This window comes from Pelophylax lessonae (assembly GCF_965119305.1).
Source record: "Pelophylax lessonae genome assembly, chromosome: 2".
NCBI lineage: Eukaryota > Metazoa > Chordata > Amphibia > Anura > Ranidae > Pelophylax > Pelophylax lessonae.
In genome coordinates, this window is record NC_138769.1 from 458,662,742 (window position 1) to 458,680,382 (window position 17,641).

Consider the following 17,641-nt stretch of genomic DNA (forward strand, 5'->3'; position numbering starts at 1 on the left):
AAAAAGATTGTGTTCACTGCACCCCAAAAAGGATGTTGTTCACTGCACCCCAAAAAGGATTTTGTTCACTGCACCCCAAAAAGATTGTGTTCACTGCACCCCACAAAGGATTTTGTTCACTGCACCCCACAAAGATTGTGCTCACTGCACACCAAAAAGGATTGTGTTCACTGCAGCCCAAAAAGATTGTGTTCACTGCAGCTCACACACAGAAAAATGGATGTGGATCACTGACACCTGCCTATCTCCAATCCCACACCACACAGCAATATCGATTGTAGTTTGTAGAACACAGTTTCCCTAAAATTCAGCAGACTCTGTCCCTAACAGGATTGAGAAGAGATCGTAGATCAGGATTGAGTGCAGATTCACCCCACCCCCCACACAGCAATATCGATTGTAGTTTGTAGAAGACACTGACCCTATAATTCAGCAGACTCTATCCCTAAAATGCCTACAACTCGCCCTGCCTAAACACTCCGACCTGTCCCTCAATTCTATCCGGACACAAATGGTTTTTTCCTGCCTATCTTTCCCTAATCAGCAGCCAGCACGTTGATGTGTGCTCTGTCCCTGAATCTAAGCAGCATAATGACGCCGCTGCGGCTGCCTCGAACTTATAAAGACTTGGTCACATGCTTCAGACGGCCAATCACAGCTACTGAGACATTTGCAGGCATGGCTGGGATGGCTTAAGGCACACCAGTTAAACGATTGTTGATTGGCTGTTGAAAGCCCGCCATGAAAAGAGCGCCAAAGCATGCAAAACCCGGAAATAAAACGACCGAACACGGATTTTTACCCGAACATACAGTAAAGTGTCCGTGTCCGTGTTCGGGTACAAAAAATCCAATTATTCGGTACGAACACGAATAATACAGTCCGTGTTCGCTCAACACTAGTCAGCAGTATATAAAGTAGAAACAGGTCAGCAGTATATAAAGTAGAAAAGGTTGGTCAGTTATCAGCATAAAACATTCCATCAAGGTATATGGCCTAGCAGGGTCTCGCAAGCAATGCATTCCACATTTTCCAGTGTTGGTCAACAGGTGCCTACCACCCCGTTTATGGGCCAGTAAACTCTCATAAATTAAATTAGTTTTCACCAAGTTAAGAGCATCTGAGGCATTAGGCGCCTCGTTTGATTTCCACTGCTTGGTGATCAGGCTCCTAGCCGCCAGGAGTATTTGTGTGACTGTGTTGCAACAATCCCCTGGGAACCTATCTATCCCTACATTCAGAATTGCCAATGCTGGAGAGAGGCGGGTAAGAACACCGGAAATTGCAGATATAATTGAAAAGATCTTATTCCAGAAACTCATTAGGTGTTTACATGACCAAAACACATGTTTGAGATGAGCTACCTCACCGCATTCCATCCAGCACAGTTGCGAATAGCCTGGCATAAATTTAGAGAGACGGTATGGGGTTAGGTACCAGCGGAGATTTTTTTTGTTTGAGATAATTCCCAATGGTTTGCACAGGAAGATGCTTGTCGTATCGAGCGAAGGGCACACTGCCACTGTTTGGCAGTGAAGGTCCCACCTATATCTTCCCCCATTTCACAAAGGGAGTGGTTTTACAAAAGGCAAGTTTTTGTTGTAGAGAATTATAGAATATGGAAGTGTCCTTGGCAGAGAGTAAGGTTCCTAACAGGAATATCCACCCCTGCGAGGGCAAGTGTATGTGAGGAGATGGTAATGAGCGCAGAAAATGGGAGATCCGCAAATACAGGTAATATTCCTTGTGGGGAAGGTGATATTCCCTTTGCAGGCTCGGGAACGGTTTTAGGGAGTCCCTGATTAACAGGTTGTCTATAAAGTTAATTCCCCTGTCAGACCAGTTCTTAAGGGAAGCATGGGGCAGGACAATTTCTAGAACATTTAGTGGTATGGGGACCTTCACACACAGAGTTGACGAGAGTTTAAGAGAGGCAAATTCCCTCCACGCCAGCAGTGAAGCTCGGACTGATATGAGCATATACTTCAAGGAGAGGGGGCACCACACATCCACCAAGAGAGCCGACCGCAGGGGCAGGGGAGTGCATATCTCAGATTCCATGACTCTCCACGAGGTTTGGTGCGTTTGGGACACCCAGTGCTTGAGCTGAGCCAAGTGGGAGGCCAGGAGGTAATCTCCTATATCCACCATGCCCATACCACCCGTGGACCAGTGTTTGGTGAGGAAGGACTGGGCGCTTATAGGCCATTTGCCTTTCCAAACCAAACTATTAAGGGCAGCCTGGAGAGTGAGGAGGTATTTGCGCGGGGCAGGTATTAATAACGTCCTAAACACGTAAAGAATTTGAGGTAGGAGAAGCATCTTAAACGAGGCGAGGCGCCCTAGACCAGGTTAATTCTGCTTTAGAGATACAATGGCACTCCTGAGTAGGGTTGAGCGGACACCTAGATGTCCGTGTTCGACGGGTTCGGCCGAACTTTAAAAAAAAGTCCGGGTCCGTGTCCCGGACTTTTACCGAACTTTTCCCGGACACCGAACCCCATTGAAGTCAATGGGGACCCGAACTTTAAGGCACTAAAATGGCTCTAAAACACCAAAGGAAAGGGCTAGAGTGCTGCAAATGGCAGCAAAACGTAATTAAGAGCATGGCAAGTGCTCTGCAAACAAATGTGGATAGGGAAATAACTTAAAACAACAAAAAAAAACAGAAAAATAAAACAATGTTCTTCTTCATCTCTGAAGGACGAGGCCCATATGGAGTAGGAGGGAGGTTGAGGTGGTGGTGGATGTGGCGGTGACATAGGCGTGCGCACAGGGTGTGCTGGGTGTGCCTGGGCACACCCTAATCACCTAGGGCACATAGCATTGCCAGTGAGGAGATGGGAAAGATCTCCCTGGGACCTGCTCTGCTCTATTTCTCCTTGCCTACAGGTACATGGCCCCGATACATTACTCTCCCTGCTGGCAAACACATGCATGTGTATTTCAACTTTGGGGTGCACACCTTAATGCAATAGGCTGCGCACACCTATGGGCGGTGTAGGTGGAAGCGGCGGTGGAGGAGGACCAGGGCCGGATTAACAGCATCATGGGCTTGGTGCTGAGGATTTTGAAGGGCCTTAAGGGCCGTGCCTTGCCATGCACCCAGAGGAGGAAGGGTGCAGCCATGCATGCCTAATTCAACATGGGATGCTGTCTCTGAAGCCCATAAACACATCCATGCATCGCCAACTGTCCCTCCTTGTCCGGCCTTCACGCTGTGTGGGGAGGTTCTGAGGGTGCTGCCTGGGGAAGCGAGCATAGAAGCCAGACTTCTGTGTTTACAAGTGACAGAAGAGCGGTAACAGTGAATATGGCCAACCCGGGGCCTATATAAAAGGTAGGGGCCTGGAGCTGCAGCTCCAATAGCCCCTACATTAATCTGGCCCTGAGGAGGAGGACGAGGTAGCCAACACTGCTTCTTTTCAAAAATTTTAAATGAGGGTACACCCCAAAAGAGTGAGAAAGAGCAAAAATGGAACAATGGGTGGGTAAGGTCGGTATCCATTGCTATTCTGCATAAGGTACGGAAAAGTCCCGTGGGATCCATGCCTGGTTCATTTTAATGAACGTGAGCTTGTCCACATTGTCTCTGGACAGGCGGCTGCGCTTGTCTGTTATAACGCCCCCAGCCGTGCTAAATACCCGTTCAGATAATACACTGGCTGCAGGGCACGCCAGCACCTCCAAGGCGTAAAGGGCAAGCTCAGGCCATGTGCCCAATTTGGAGACCCAGAAGTTGAAGGGGGCAGACCCGTCATTCACTACATGTAGGCGTGTGCACACATACTGCTCCACCATGTTGGTAAAATGCTGCCTCCTGCTAAGACGTTCCATCTGAGCTGCTGGTGCTGCTGTTTGTTGTGGCGTGCTGACAAAGCTTTTCCACATTTCGGCCATGCTAACCCTGCCTTCTGAGGTGCTGGCGGTGCCCTGGTTGCGTTGGCGACCTCCTCCTCCTCTGCCTTGTGCTTCCACTGTGGCCCCGCTGTCAGATGGGAATGCCAGCAGCATGGCGTCTACCAGCGTGCGCTTGTACTCACGCATCTTGCGATCGCGCTCCAGTGAGTGAATTAAGGACGGTACGTTGTCCTTGTAACGGGGATCCAGCAGCGTGGCCACCCAGTAATCAGCACAAGTTAGAATGTGGGCAACTCGGCGGTCGTTGTGGAGACACTGCAGCATGTAATCGCTCATGTGTGCCAGGCTGCCCAGAGGCAACGAAAGGCTGTCCTCTGTGGGAGGTGTATCGTCCGTGTCCTCTGTATCCCCCCAGCCACGCACCAGTGATGGCCATGAGCTGGCCTGGGTGCCACCCTGCTGTGAACATGGTTCCATCTCCTCCTCCAGCTCCTCCTCCTCCTCATCCTCCTCATCCTCCAGAACTGTGCCCCTGCTGGACAATTGCGTCCCTGGCGTTTGCGTGTGCAGGAACCCACCCTCGGAGCCCCTTGCGAATGACTGCCCTGAAAGCCTTGGAAATGTTACCTCTTCATCCTCCTCCTCCTCCTCATCCTGTGCCACATCCTCTTCCATCATCGCCCGAATTGTTTTTTCAAGGAGGCATAGAAGTGGGATAGTTAAGCTGAGAACGGCGTCATTGCCACTGGCCATGTTGGTGGAGTACTCAAAACAGCGCAACAAGGCACACAGGTCTCGCATGGAGGCCCAGTTATTGGTGGTGAAGTGGTGCTGTTCCGCAGAGCGACTCACGCGTGCGTGCTGCAGCTGAAACTCCACTATGGCCTGCTGCTGCTCGCACAGTCTTTCCAGCATGTGCAAGGTGGAGTTCCACCTTGTGGGCACGTCACATATGAGGCGGTGAGCGGGAAGGCCGAAGTTACGCTGCAGCGCTGCCAGGCGAGCAGCAGCAGGGTGAGAACGCCGAAAGTGCGCACAAACGGCCCGCACTTTCTGCAGCAGCTCTGACATATCGGGGTAGTTTTTAAGGAACCTCTGCACCACCAAATTCAGCACATGCGCCAGGCAAGGGATGTGCGTCAAACCGGCTAGGCCCAGAGCTGCTATGAGATTTCGCCCGTTATCGCACACCACCAGGCCGGGCTTGAGGCTCGCTGGCAGCAACCACTCATTTGTCTGCTGTTCCATGCTCCTCCACAACTCCTGCGCGGTGTGTGGTTTGTCCCCCAAACAGGCAAGTTGTAAAACTGCCTGCTGTCGTTTACCCCTGGCCGTGCTGAAGTTGGTGGTGAAGGTGTTACGCTGTCCGGATGAGGAGGCGGTAGAGGATGAGGAAGCGGAGTAGGAGGAGTTAGGAACAGGAGGCAAACTGAAGCGCCCTGCAATCCTCGGTGGTGGAAGGACATGCGCCAAATTGCTATCCGCCTCAGGCCCATCCGCCACTGCATTTACCCAGTGTGCCGTTAGGGAGATATAACGCCCCTGACCGTGCTTACTGGTCCACGTATCCGTAGTTAGGTGGACCTTGGCACAGATGGCGTTGCGCAGTGCACACCTGATATTTTCCCCCACTTGGTTGTGCAGGGAAGGGATGGCTTGCCTGGAAAAGTAGTGGCGGCTGGGCACGACGTACTGTGGGACAGCCACCGACATAAGGTTTTTAAAACTGTGCGTCTCCACCAGACGGAATGACAGCATTTCAAAGGCCAATAATTTTGAAATGCTGGCATTCAGGGCCAGGGATCGCGGGTGGGTAGGGGGGTACTTCCTCTTCCTCTCAAGTGTTTGGGAGATGGAAAGCTGAACGCTTCCACGGGACATTGTGGAGATGGTTGTTGGTGACCCAGGTGGTGGTGTTGCTGACAGATCGTCTGTTTGCGGGGTGGCAGGTGCCGGTATCACTACAGATGTGGCTGGAGCGGCCGAGACTGCAGCAGAAGAGGAAGCAGGATGAGCCAGAGACGTTTCTTGGTTTTGAAGGTGTGTACTCCACTGCAGCTCGTGCTTTGCACTTAGATGCCTGATCATGCAGGTTGTGCTCAGGTTGAGAAGGTTTATGCCTCGCTTCAAGCTCTGATTGCACAGGGTGCAAACCACTCGTGTCCTGTCATCAGCACATTTTCTAAAGAACTTCCACGCTAGAGAACTCCTTTGAGCTGACTTTGGTGCGCTCGTTCCCTTGCTGCGTTGGGCAGTAGCGGGCGTAGTGTCTAGGGCACGGCCGCTCCGCTTCTGCACCCTGCTCCCTCTTCTGCTGTGCTGGTGGCTCTGTGCGACCACCGCCTCTTCCTCCAAACTACTCAGGTCACCTGCATGACGTTCATTCCATGTGGGGTCGAGGACCTCATCGTCCTCCACATCATCTTCCACCCAGTCTTCACCCCTGCCCTCCTTGTCGGTCTCCACAATGCTGAACGCCGCAGCAGTTGGCACCTGCGTTTCGTCATCATCGGAGACGTGCTGCGATGATCCTTGCATGTACTCATCTTGAGAAATAAGTGGTTGGGCATCGCTGCACTCAATCTCTTCCACTTCTGGGGCAGGGCTAGGTGGATGGCCCTGGGAAACCCTGCTGACAGAGTCCTCAAAAAGAATAAGAGACTGCTGTATGGCTTGGGGCTCAGACTGCTGGCCTGATTTGCAAGGGGGTGAGGTGAAAGACGGTTGGACATTGGCTGCAGGTGCCAACTCTGACCTTTCTGCAGTAGACTGGGTGGGAGACAATGTGAAGGAACTGGAGGCACTGTCAGCAGCAAACCAATCTACTATCGCCTCAACTTGTTCTGGCCTCATCACTTCTAGGGGCGTTTGATGCCCTACCAAATACTGATGCAGGTTCTGTCGCCTACTCACACTTGAGGAAGGTGTTTCACTTGTGCGTGTAGCTGGCACAGATCGACCACGTCCTCTCCTTGCAACAGGAGCTCTACCAGCAGCACCACGACCCAGGCCACGGCCCTTATTTGACGGTCTCCTCATATTTCTGTAATTTAAGATCTTGCCCTAGAAAGGTTTTTATTGAATAGCGGAATAGGAAATATGATCCAAAAAAGTGTATGTATCTCGCACGTACAAAACCACACTAGGCCCCAATTACTATTGTTTCTACCCCTAAAAGGATGGATGAGGAGTAGGAGGAGTATGGAACAGACAGCACCCTCAAATCTTCAGAAGTATGAGATGAACCCCAAAAACTTGGAAAGGTGGATCTCACACGTACCGACACAGACTATCCCGCAATTCAATTGATCCTCAAAGGTTTTTATTGAATAGCGGAATAGGAAATATGATCAAAAAAAGTGTATGTATCTCGCACGTACACAACCACACTAGGCCCCAATTACTATTGTTTGTACCCCTAAAAGGATGGATGAGGAGTAGGAGGAGGAGTATTGAACAGGCAGCACCCTCAAATCTTCAGAAGTATGAGATGAACCCCAAAAACTTGGAAAGGTGGATCTCACACGTACCGACACAGACTATCCCGCAATTCAATTGATCCTCAAAGGTTTTTATTGAATAGCGGAATAGGAAATATGATCAAAAAAAGTGTATGTATCTCGCACGTACACAACCACACTAGGCCCCAATTACTATTGTTTGTACCCCTAAAAGGATGGTTGAGCAGTAGGAGCAGGAGTATGGAACAGGCAGCACCCTCAAATCTTCAGAAGTATGAGATGAACCCCAACAACTTGGAAAGGTGGATCTCACACGTACCGACACAGACTATCTCGCAATTGAATTGATCCCCAAAGGTTTTAATTGAATAGCGGAATAGAAAATATGATCAAAAAGAAAGTGTATGTATCTCGCACGTACACCACCACACTAGGCCCCAACTACTATTGTTTGTACCCCTAAAAGGATGGTTGAGCAGTAGGAGGAGGAGTATGGAACAGGCAGCACCCTCAAATCTTCAGAAGTATGAGATGAACCCCAAAAACTTGGAAAGGTGGATCTCTCTCACACGTACCAACACAGACTATCCCCCAATTTAACTGATCCCCAAAGGTTTTTGATTAAATAGCGGAATAGAAAATATGATCCAAAAAAAGTGTATGTATATCACACGTACACAACCACACTAGGCCCCAATTACTATTGTTTGTACCCCTAAAAGGCTAGATGAGGAGTAGGGGGGGTATGGAACAGGCAGCACCCTCAAACCTTCAGAAGTATGAGATGAACCCCAACAACTTGGAAAGGTGGATCTCTCTCACACGTACCAACACAGACTATCCCCCAATTTAACTGATCCCCAAAGGTTTTTGATTAAATAGCGGAATAGAAAATATGATCCAAAAAAAGTGTATGTATATCACACGTACACAACCACACTAGGCCCCAATTACTATTGTTTGTACCCCTAAAAGGCTAGATGAGGAGTAGGGGGGGTATGGAACAGGCAGCACCCTCAAACCTTCAGAAGTATGAGATGAACCCCAACAACTTGGAAAGGTGGATCTCTCTCACACGTACCAACACAGACTATCCCCCAATTTAACTGATCCCCAAAGGTTTTTGATTAAATAGCGGAATAGAAAATATGATCCAAAAAAAGTGTATGTATATCACACGTACACAACCACACTAGGCCCCAATTACTATTGTTTGTACCCCTAAAAGGCTAGATGAGGAGTAGGGGGAGTATGGAACAGGCAGCACCCTCAAACCTTCAGAAGTATGAGATGAACCCCAACAACTTGGAAAGGTGGATCTCTCTCACACGTACCAACACAGACTATCCCCCAATTTAACTGATCCCCAAAGGTTTTTGATTAAATAGCGGAATAGAAAATATGATCCAAAAAAAGTGTATGTATATCACACGTACACAACCACACTGGGCCCCAATTACTATTGTTTGTACCCCTAAAAGGCTAGATGAGGAGTAGGGGGAGTATGGAACAGGCAGCACCCTCAAACCTTCAGAAGTATGAGATGAACCCCAACAACTTGGAAAGGTGGATCTCTCTCACACGTACCAACACAGACTATCCCCCAATTTAACTGATCCCCAAAGGTTTTTGATTAAATAGCGGAATAGAAAATATGATCCAAAAAAAGTGTATGTATATCACACGTACACAACCACACTAGGCCCCAATTACTATTGTTTGTACCCCTAAAAGGCTAGATGAGGAGTAGGGGGGGTATGGAACAGGCAGCACCCTCAAACCTTCAGAAGTATGAGATGAACCCCAACAACTTGGAAAGGTGGATCTCTCTCACACGTACCAACACAGACTATCCCCCAATTTAACTGATCCCCAAAGGTTTTTGATTAAATAGCGGAATAGAAAATATGATCCAAAAAAAGTGTATGTATATCACACGTACACAACCACACTAGGCCCCAATTACTATTGTTTGTACCCCTAAAAGGCTAGATGAGGAGTAGGGGGGTTATGGAACAGGCAGCACCCTCAAACCTTCAGAAGTATGAGATGAACCCCAACAACTTGGAAAGGTGGATCTCTCTCACACGTACCAACACAGACTATCCCCCAATTTAACTGATCCCCAAAGGTTTTTGATTAAATAGCGGAATAGAAAATATGATCCAAAAAAAGTGTATGTATATCACACGTACACAACCACACTAGGCCCCAATTACTATTGTTTGTACCCCTAAAAGGCTAGATGAGGAGTAGGGGGGGTATGGAACAGGCAGCACCCTCAAACCTTCAGAAGTATGAGATGAACCCCAAAAACTTGGAAAGGTGGATCTCTCTCACACGTACCAACACAGACTATCCCCCAATTTAACTGATCCCCAAAGGTTTTTGATTAAATAGCGGAATAGAAAATATGATCCAAAAAAAGTGTATGTATATCACACGTACACAACCACACTAGGCCCCAATTACTATTGTTTGTACCCCTAAAAGGCTAGGAGTAGGGGGAGTATGGAACAGGCAGCACCCTCAAACCTTCAGAAGTATGAGATGAACCCCAACAACTTGGAAAGGTGGATCTCTCTCACACGTACCAACACAGACTATCCCCCAATTTAACTGATCCCCAAAGGTTTTTGATTAAATAGCGGAATAGAAAATATGATCCAAAAAAAGTGTATGTATATCACACGTACACAACCACACTGGGCCCCAATTACTATTGTTTGTACCCCTAAAAGGCTAGATGAGGAGTAGGGGGAGTATGGAACAGGCAGCACCCTCAAACCTTCAGAAGTATGAGATGAACCCCAACAACTTGGAAAGGTGGATCTCTCTCACACGTACCAACACAGACTATCCCCCAATTTAACTGATCCCCAAAGGTTTTTGATTAAATAGCGGAATAGAAAATATGATCCAAAAAAAGTGTATGTATATCACACGTACACAACCACACTAGGCCCCAATTACTATTGTTTGTACCCCTAAAAGGCTAGATGAGGAGTAGGGGGGGTATGGAACAGGCAGCACCCTCAAACCTTCAGAAGTATGAGATGAACCCCAACAACTTGGAAAGGTGGATCTCTCTCACACGTACCAACACAGACTATCCCCCAATTTAACTGATCCCCAAAGGTTTTTGATTAAATAGCGGAATAGAAAATATGATCCAAAAAAAGTGTATGTATATCACACGTACACAACCACACTAGGCCCCAATTACTATTGTTTGTACCCCTAAAAGGCTAGGAGTAGGGGGAGTATGGAACAGGCAGCACCCTCAAACCTTCAGAAGTATGAGATGAACCCCAACAACTTGGAAAGGTGGATCTCTCTCACACGTACCAACACAGACTATCCCCCAATTTAACTGATCCCCAAAGGTTTTTGATTAAATAGCGGAATAGAAAATATGATCCAAAAAAAGTGTATGTATATCACACGTACACAACCACACTAGGCCCCAATTACTATTGTTTGTACCCCTAAAAGGCTAGATGAGGAGTAGGGGGAGTATGGAACAGGCAGCACCCTCAAACCTTCAGAAGTATGAGATGAACCCCAACAACTTGGAAAGGTGGATCTCTCTCACACGTACCAACACAGACTATCCCCCAATTTAACTGATCCCCAAAGGTTTTTGATTAAATAGCGGAATAGAAAATATGATCCAAAAAAAGTGTATGTATATCACACGTACACAACCACACTAGGCCCCAATTACTATTGTTTGTACCCCTAAAAGGCTAGATGAGGAGTAGGGGGGGTATGGAACAGGCAGCACCCTCAAACCTTCAGAAGTATGAGATGAACCCCAACAACTTGGAAAGGTGGATCTCTCTCACACGTACCAACACAGACTATCCCCCAATTTAACTGATCCCCAAAGGTTTTTGATTAAATAGCGGAATAGAAAATATGATCCAAAAAAAGTGTATGTATATCACACGTACACAACCACACTAGGCCCCAATTACTATTGTTTGTACCCCTAAAAGGCTAGATGAGGAGTAGGGGGGGTATGGAACAGGCAGCACCCTCAAATCTTCAGAAGTATGAGATGAACCCCAAAAACTTGGAAAGGTGGATCTCTCTCACACGTACCAACACAGACTATCCCCCAATTTAACTGATCCCCAAAGGTTTTTGATTAAATAGCGGAATAGAAAATATGATCCAAAAAAAGTGTATGTATATCACACGTACACAACCACACTAGGCCCCAATTACTATTGTTTGTACCCCTAAAAGGCTAGATGAGGAGTAGGGGGGGTATGGAACAGGCAGCACCCTCAAACCTTCAGAAGTATGAGATGAACCCCAACAACTTGGAAAGGTGGATCTCTCTCACACGTACCAACACAGACTATCCCCCAATTTAACTGATCCCCAAAGGTTTTTGATTAAATAGCGGAATAGAAAATATGATCCAAAAAAAGTGTATGTATATCACACGTACACAACCACACTAGGCCCCAATTACTATTGTTTGTACCCCTAAAAGGCTAGATGAGGAGTAGGGGGGGTATGGAACAGGCAGCACCCTCAAACCTTCAGAAGTATGAGATGAACCCCAACAACTTGGAAAGGTGGATCTCTCTCACACGTACCAACACAGACTATCCCCCAATTTAACTGATCCCCAAAGGTTTTTGATTAAATAGCGGAATAGAAAATATGATCCAAAAAAAGTGTATGTATATCACACGTACACAACCACACTGGGCCCCAATTACTATTGTTTGTACCCCCAAAAGGCTAGATGAGGAGTAGGGGGAGTATGGAACAGGCAGCACCCTCAAACCTTCAGAAGTATGAGATGAACCCCAACAACTTGGAAAGGTGGATCTCTCTCACACGTACCAACACAGACTATCCCCCAATTTAACTGATCCCCAAAGGTTTTTGATTAAATAGCGGAATAGAAAATATGATCCAAAAAAAGTGTATGTATATCACACGTACACAACCACACTGGGCCCCAATTACTATTGTTTGTACCCCTAAAAGGCTAGATGAGGAGTAGGGGGAGTATGGAACAGGCAGCACCCTCAAACCTTCAGAAGTATGAGATGAACCCCAACAACTTGGAAAGGTGGATCTCTCTCACACGTACCAACACAGACTATCCCCCAATTTAACTGATCCCCAAAGGTTTTTGATTAAATAGCGGAATAGAAAATATGATCCAAAAAAAGTGTATGTATATCACACGTACACAACCACACTAGGCCCCAATTACTATTGTTTGTACCCCTAAAAGGCTAGATGAGGAGTAGGGGGGGTATGGAACAGGCAGCACCCTCAAACCTTCAGAAGTATGAGATGAACCCCAACAACTTGGAAAGGTGGATCTCTCTCACACGTACCAACACAGACTATCCCCCAATTTAACTGATCCCCAAAGGTTTTTGATTAAATAGCGGAATAGAAAATATGATCCAAAAAAAGTGTATGTATATCACACGTACACAACCACACTAGGCCCCAATTACTATTGTTTGTACCCCTAAAAGGCTAGGAGTAGGGGGAGTATGGAACAGGCAGCACCCTCAAACCTTCAGAAGTATGAGATGAACCCCAACAACTTGGAAAGGTGGATCTCTCTCACACGTACCAACACAGACTATCCCCCAATTTAACTGATCCCCAAAGGTTTTTGATTAAATAACGGAATAGAAAATATGATCCAAAAAAAGTGTATGTATATCACACGTACACAACCACACTAGGCCCCAATTACTATTGTTTGTACCCCTAAAAGGCTAGATGAGGAGTAGGGGGAGTATGGAACAGGCAGCACGCTCAAATCTTCAGAAGTATGAGATTGTGTTCACTGTACCCCACAAAGATTGAGTTCACTGCACCCCACAATGATTGTGTTCACTGCACCCCACAAAGATTGTGTTCACTGCACCTCACAAAGATTGTGTTCACTGTACCCCCCAAAGATTGTGTTCACTGCACCCCACAAAGATTCTGTTCACTGTACCCCACAAAGATTGTGTTCACTGCACCCTAAAAGGATGTTGTTCACTGCACCCCACAAAGATTGTGTTCACTGCACCCTAAAAGGATGTTGTTCACTGCACCCCAAAAAGATTGTGTTCACTGTACCCCCCCAAAGATTGTGTTCACTGCACCCCACAAAGATTGTGTTCACTGCACCCCAAAAAGATTGTGTTCACTGTACCCCCCAAAGATTGTGTTCACTGCACCCCAAAAAGATTGTGTTCACTGTACCCCCCAAAGATTGTGTTCACTGCACCCCACAAAGATTCTGTTCACTGTACCCCACAAAGATTGTGTTCACTGCACCCCAAAAAGATTGTGTTCACTGTACCCCCCCAAAGATTGTGTTCACTGCACCCCACAAAGATTCTGTTCACTGCACCCCACAAAGTATTTTGTTCACTGCACCCCAAAAAGATTGTGTTCACTGCACCCCAAAAAGGATTTTGATCACTGCACCCCAAAAAGGATGTTGTTCACTGCACCCCAAAAATGATTTTGTTCACTCCACCCCAAAAAGATTGTGTTCACTGCACCCCACAAAGATTGTGTTCACTGCACCCCAAAAAGATTGTGTTCACTGTACCCCCCAAAGATTGTGTTCACTGCACCCCACAAAGATTCTGTTCACTGTACCCCACAAAGATTGTGTTCACTGCACCCCAAAAAGATTGTGTTCACTGCACCCCAAAAAGGATGTTGTTCACTGCACCCCAAAAAGGATGTTGTTCACTCCACCCCAAAAAGATTGTGTTCACTGCACCCCACAAAGATTGTGTTCACTGCACCCCAAAAAGATTGTGTTCACTGCACCCCAAAAATGATTTTGTTCACTGCACCCCAAAAAGGATTTTGTTCACTGCACCCCAAAAAGGATGTTGTTCACTCCACCCCAAAAAGATTGTGTTCACTGCACCCCAAAAAGATTGTGTTCACTGCACCCCACAAAGGATTTTGTTCACTGCACCCCAAAAAGATTGTGTTCACTGCACCCCAAAAAGGATGTTGTTCACTGCACCCCAAAAAGGATTTTGTTCACTGCACCCCAAAAAGATTGTGTTCACTGCACCCCACAAAGGATTTTGTTCACTGCACCCCACAAAGATTGTGTTCACTGCACACCAAAAAGGATTGTGTTCACTGCACCCCAAAAAGATTGTGTTCACTGCAGCCCAAAAAGATTGTGTTCACTGCAGCCCAAAAAGATTGTGTTCACTGCAGCCCAAAAAGATTGTGTTCACTGCAGCCCAAAAAGATTGTGTTCACTGCAGCTCACACACAGAAAAATGGATGTGGATCACTGACACCTGCCTATCTCCAATCCCACACCACACAGCAATATCGATTGTAGTTTGTAGAACACAGTTTCCCTAAAATTCAGCAGACTCTGTCCCTAACAGGATTGAGAAGAGATCGTAGATCAGGATTGAGTGCAGATTCACCCCACCCCCCACACAGCAATATCGATTGTAGTTTGTAGAAGACACTGACCCTATAATTCAGCAGACTCTATCCCTAAAATGCCTACAACTCGCCCTGCCTAAACACTCCGACCTGTCCCTCAATTCTATCCGGACACAAATGGTTTTTTCCTGCCTATCTTTCCCTAATCAGCAGCCAGCACATTGATGTGTGCTCTGTCCCTTAGCTAAGCAGCAGAATGACGCTGCTGCGGCGGCTGCCTCGAACTTATAAAGACTTGGTCACATGCTTCAGACGGCCAATCACAGCTACTAAGACATTTGCAGGCATGGCTGGGATGGCTTAAGGCACACCAGTTAAACGATTGTTGATTGGCTGTTGAAAGCCCGCCATGAAAAGAGCGCCAAAGCATGCAAAACCCGGAAATAAAACGACCGAACACGGATTTTTACCCGAACATACAGTAAAGTGTCCGTGTCCGTGTTCGGGTAAAAAAAATCCAATTATTCGGTACGAACACGAATAATACAGTCCGTGTTCGCTCAACACTACTCCTGAGTTATTTTGGCTATCAGAGGGGGGAAACTAACCTCCACCAGTTGGGACACTTTGTAGGTAAGTTGAATGCCCAGGTATGGAATGCTGTGCTGCTTCCCCGAGGTAAAGGGTAGGTGTTCTGCAATTTGTGGCAAAGTGTCGGTTACACACCTAGCAGGAGTATCAAGGATTTTGTAAAGTTGATCTTATAATAAGAGATTAAGCTAAAACGTTGCAAGAGCCCGTGGGTGGCGGCCAAAGGATTTTCGGGGTCTGTCAAGAAAATAATGATGTCATCTGCGAACAGATTGATGGCATGGAGCTGTGTCTTAGTGCGAAAGCCTCTAATCTCCTCAGAGGACCTAACTGCCTCTGCCAAGGGCTCAATGAGTAGGTTAAAAATGGAAGGGGACAGTGGGCGGCCCTGCCTTGTACCGTTGGTTATGGGAAATACTTGGGAGAGCATATTGGAAGTATATACCCTGGCAGAAGGGGTAGAGTATAATGCCAATATAGCAGACAGTATTGGACCATGAAAGCCAAATTTTTGTAGCACTCTATGCATATAAGTCCAATGAACCCGGTCAAATGCGTTGCCCATAAACACTTAATCTACAAACTGAGGTCTGTACATGGACCATAGAGTTTGTTCTTGGATAGAAAACTGGTTTCAGGGGCATGTCCTAAGGGTGGTGATAAATAATGTGTACTGTGAGTGGTAAGTGGGGTACCCCAAGGCTCTGTCTTGGGACCAATTCTGTTTAATTTATTCATAAATTATATAGAGGTTGGTATAAATAGCTCAATTTCAGTTTTGGTGGATGACACAAAAATAAGCAGGGCAATAACTTCACATCATAAAATATAAATTTTACAGGAAGACCTGAATAAAATAATGGGGTGGGCATCTACATGGCAAATGAGGTTTAATGTTGAGAAATGTAAAGTGATGCACTTGGGGGCTAAAAACATCAATGCAAACTAATCACTAGGGGGAGAACCTCTGGGAGAATCTAGGATGGAGGAAGATCTGGGGGTCCTGGTAGAAGACAGAATGAGCAATACCATGAAATGTTAAGCTGCAGCTAGCAAAGCAAGCAGAGTATTAGCTTGCATAAAAAAGGGAATTTACTCCAGAGATAAAACAGAGCTAATCTTGCCACTTTATAGAACTTTGGTTCGGCCACATCTGAAGTCTTCCATCTATTTCTGATCACCAGTCCTCAGGAAGGAAGTGCTGGAGCTGGAGTCCAGAGAAGGGCAAAAAAATTAATAGGGGACTGGAGGAGTTCAATTACGAGGAACGACTACAAGCACCAAATGTATTCTCCCTGGAGAAGAGATGCTTGAGAGGAGATATAATCACAATATACAAATACCTCAATGGTGATCCCATTGTAGGAAAAAAAGTTTCAGTTTAAGGGAGTGTAAGAGGACACGGGGCCACACAATGAGATTGGAGGAGAAGCAGTTTAACCTTGAGCTGCGTAGGGGGTTTTTAACTGTCAGGGCAATAAGGATGTGGAATTCTCTTCCACAATTCGGGGTGTCAGCGGGGATTATTGATATTTTTACATAACTTTTGGACATGCATCTTAATGAACACAACATACAGGGATATGGGAAATGATTATCGACACTGACACACATATACCTACACAGGTTGATGGATGGACTATTGTCTTTATTCAACCTTACCTACTATGTAACTATGTAAGTCAGGATGCAGCCCACAATGGTGTGACAGGTAGAGTAACAAAAATTGTGTCATTAGGTTTTAAACGCCTGTAGTTCAACATTGTATGGGGATATATAGTAAGCCTCAATTGTTCCACTAGGTCACAGAGGGATGGAAGAAAAGAGGAGAAAACAGCCATTCATGACAGTTAAACCCACATTACATGTTTTATAAAGTAACCTTATAGGAGTAGCTGAAAAAATAGGGGGTGCGTAACATAACATATAAAGAGTAGCGGATCGGGGGGGTTGGGTGAACTACCCTGGTTAATGGGGGTGACATTGATTTCACATATAACCCAAAGTAGCTGACATCCAGATCAATAGTAGCATCAAAAAAGGCTCCCCTGTCAGGCGAGTCTGTGAGTAGGAGGGGCTAATCACTCAGAAGAGAAGAGTGAAGATAGGGGGTAAAGAGAGAGGGGGGAGAAAGGGGAAGTCAGGAATGAAGGAGAGAGAGATGGGGGGAGGAAATATGAGAAGACCAGAAAATATAGAGAGTAAAGGAGGACAACATAGACTAAAAGCAAGTCCCGAGAGGGGGGTTGGGTGTTAAGGATCCTCAGCAAGGTGGCTCTGATAATGTACTTATGGGGGGGTTCAATGAG

At 46.5% G+C, this 17,641-nt stretch overlaps 1 protein-coding gene across 1 annotated transcript in view; it reads left to right on the forward strand.

Moving 5' to 3' along the window:
- GABRG3 (gamma-aminobutyric acid type A receptor subunit gamma3) overlaps positions 1-17,641 on the forward strand; it is a 1,042,113-nt gene that overhangs the window by 773,218 nt on the left and 251,254 nt on the right. The gene's annotated exons all lie outside the window — the stretch shown is intronic.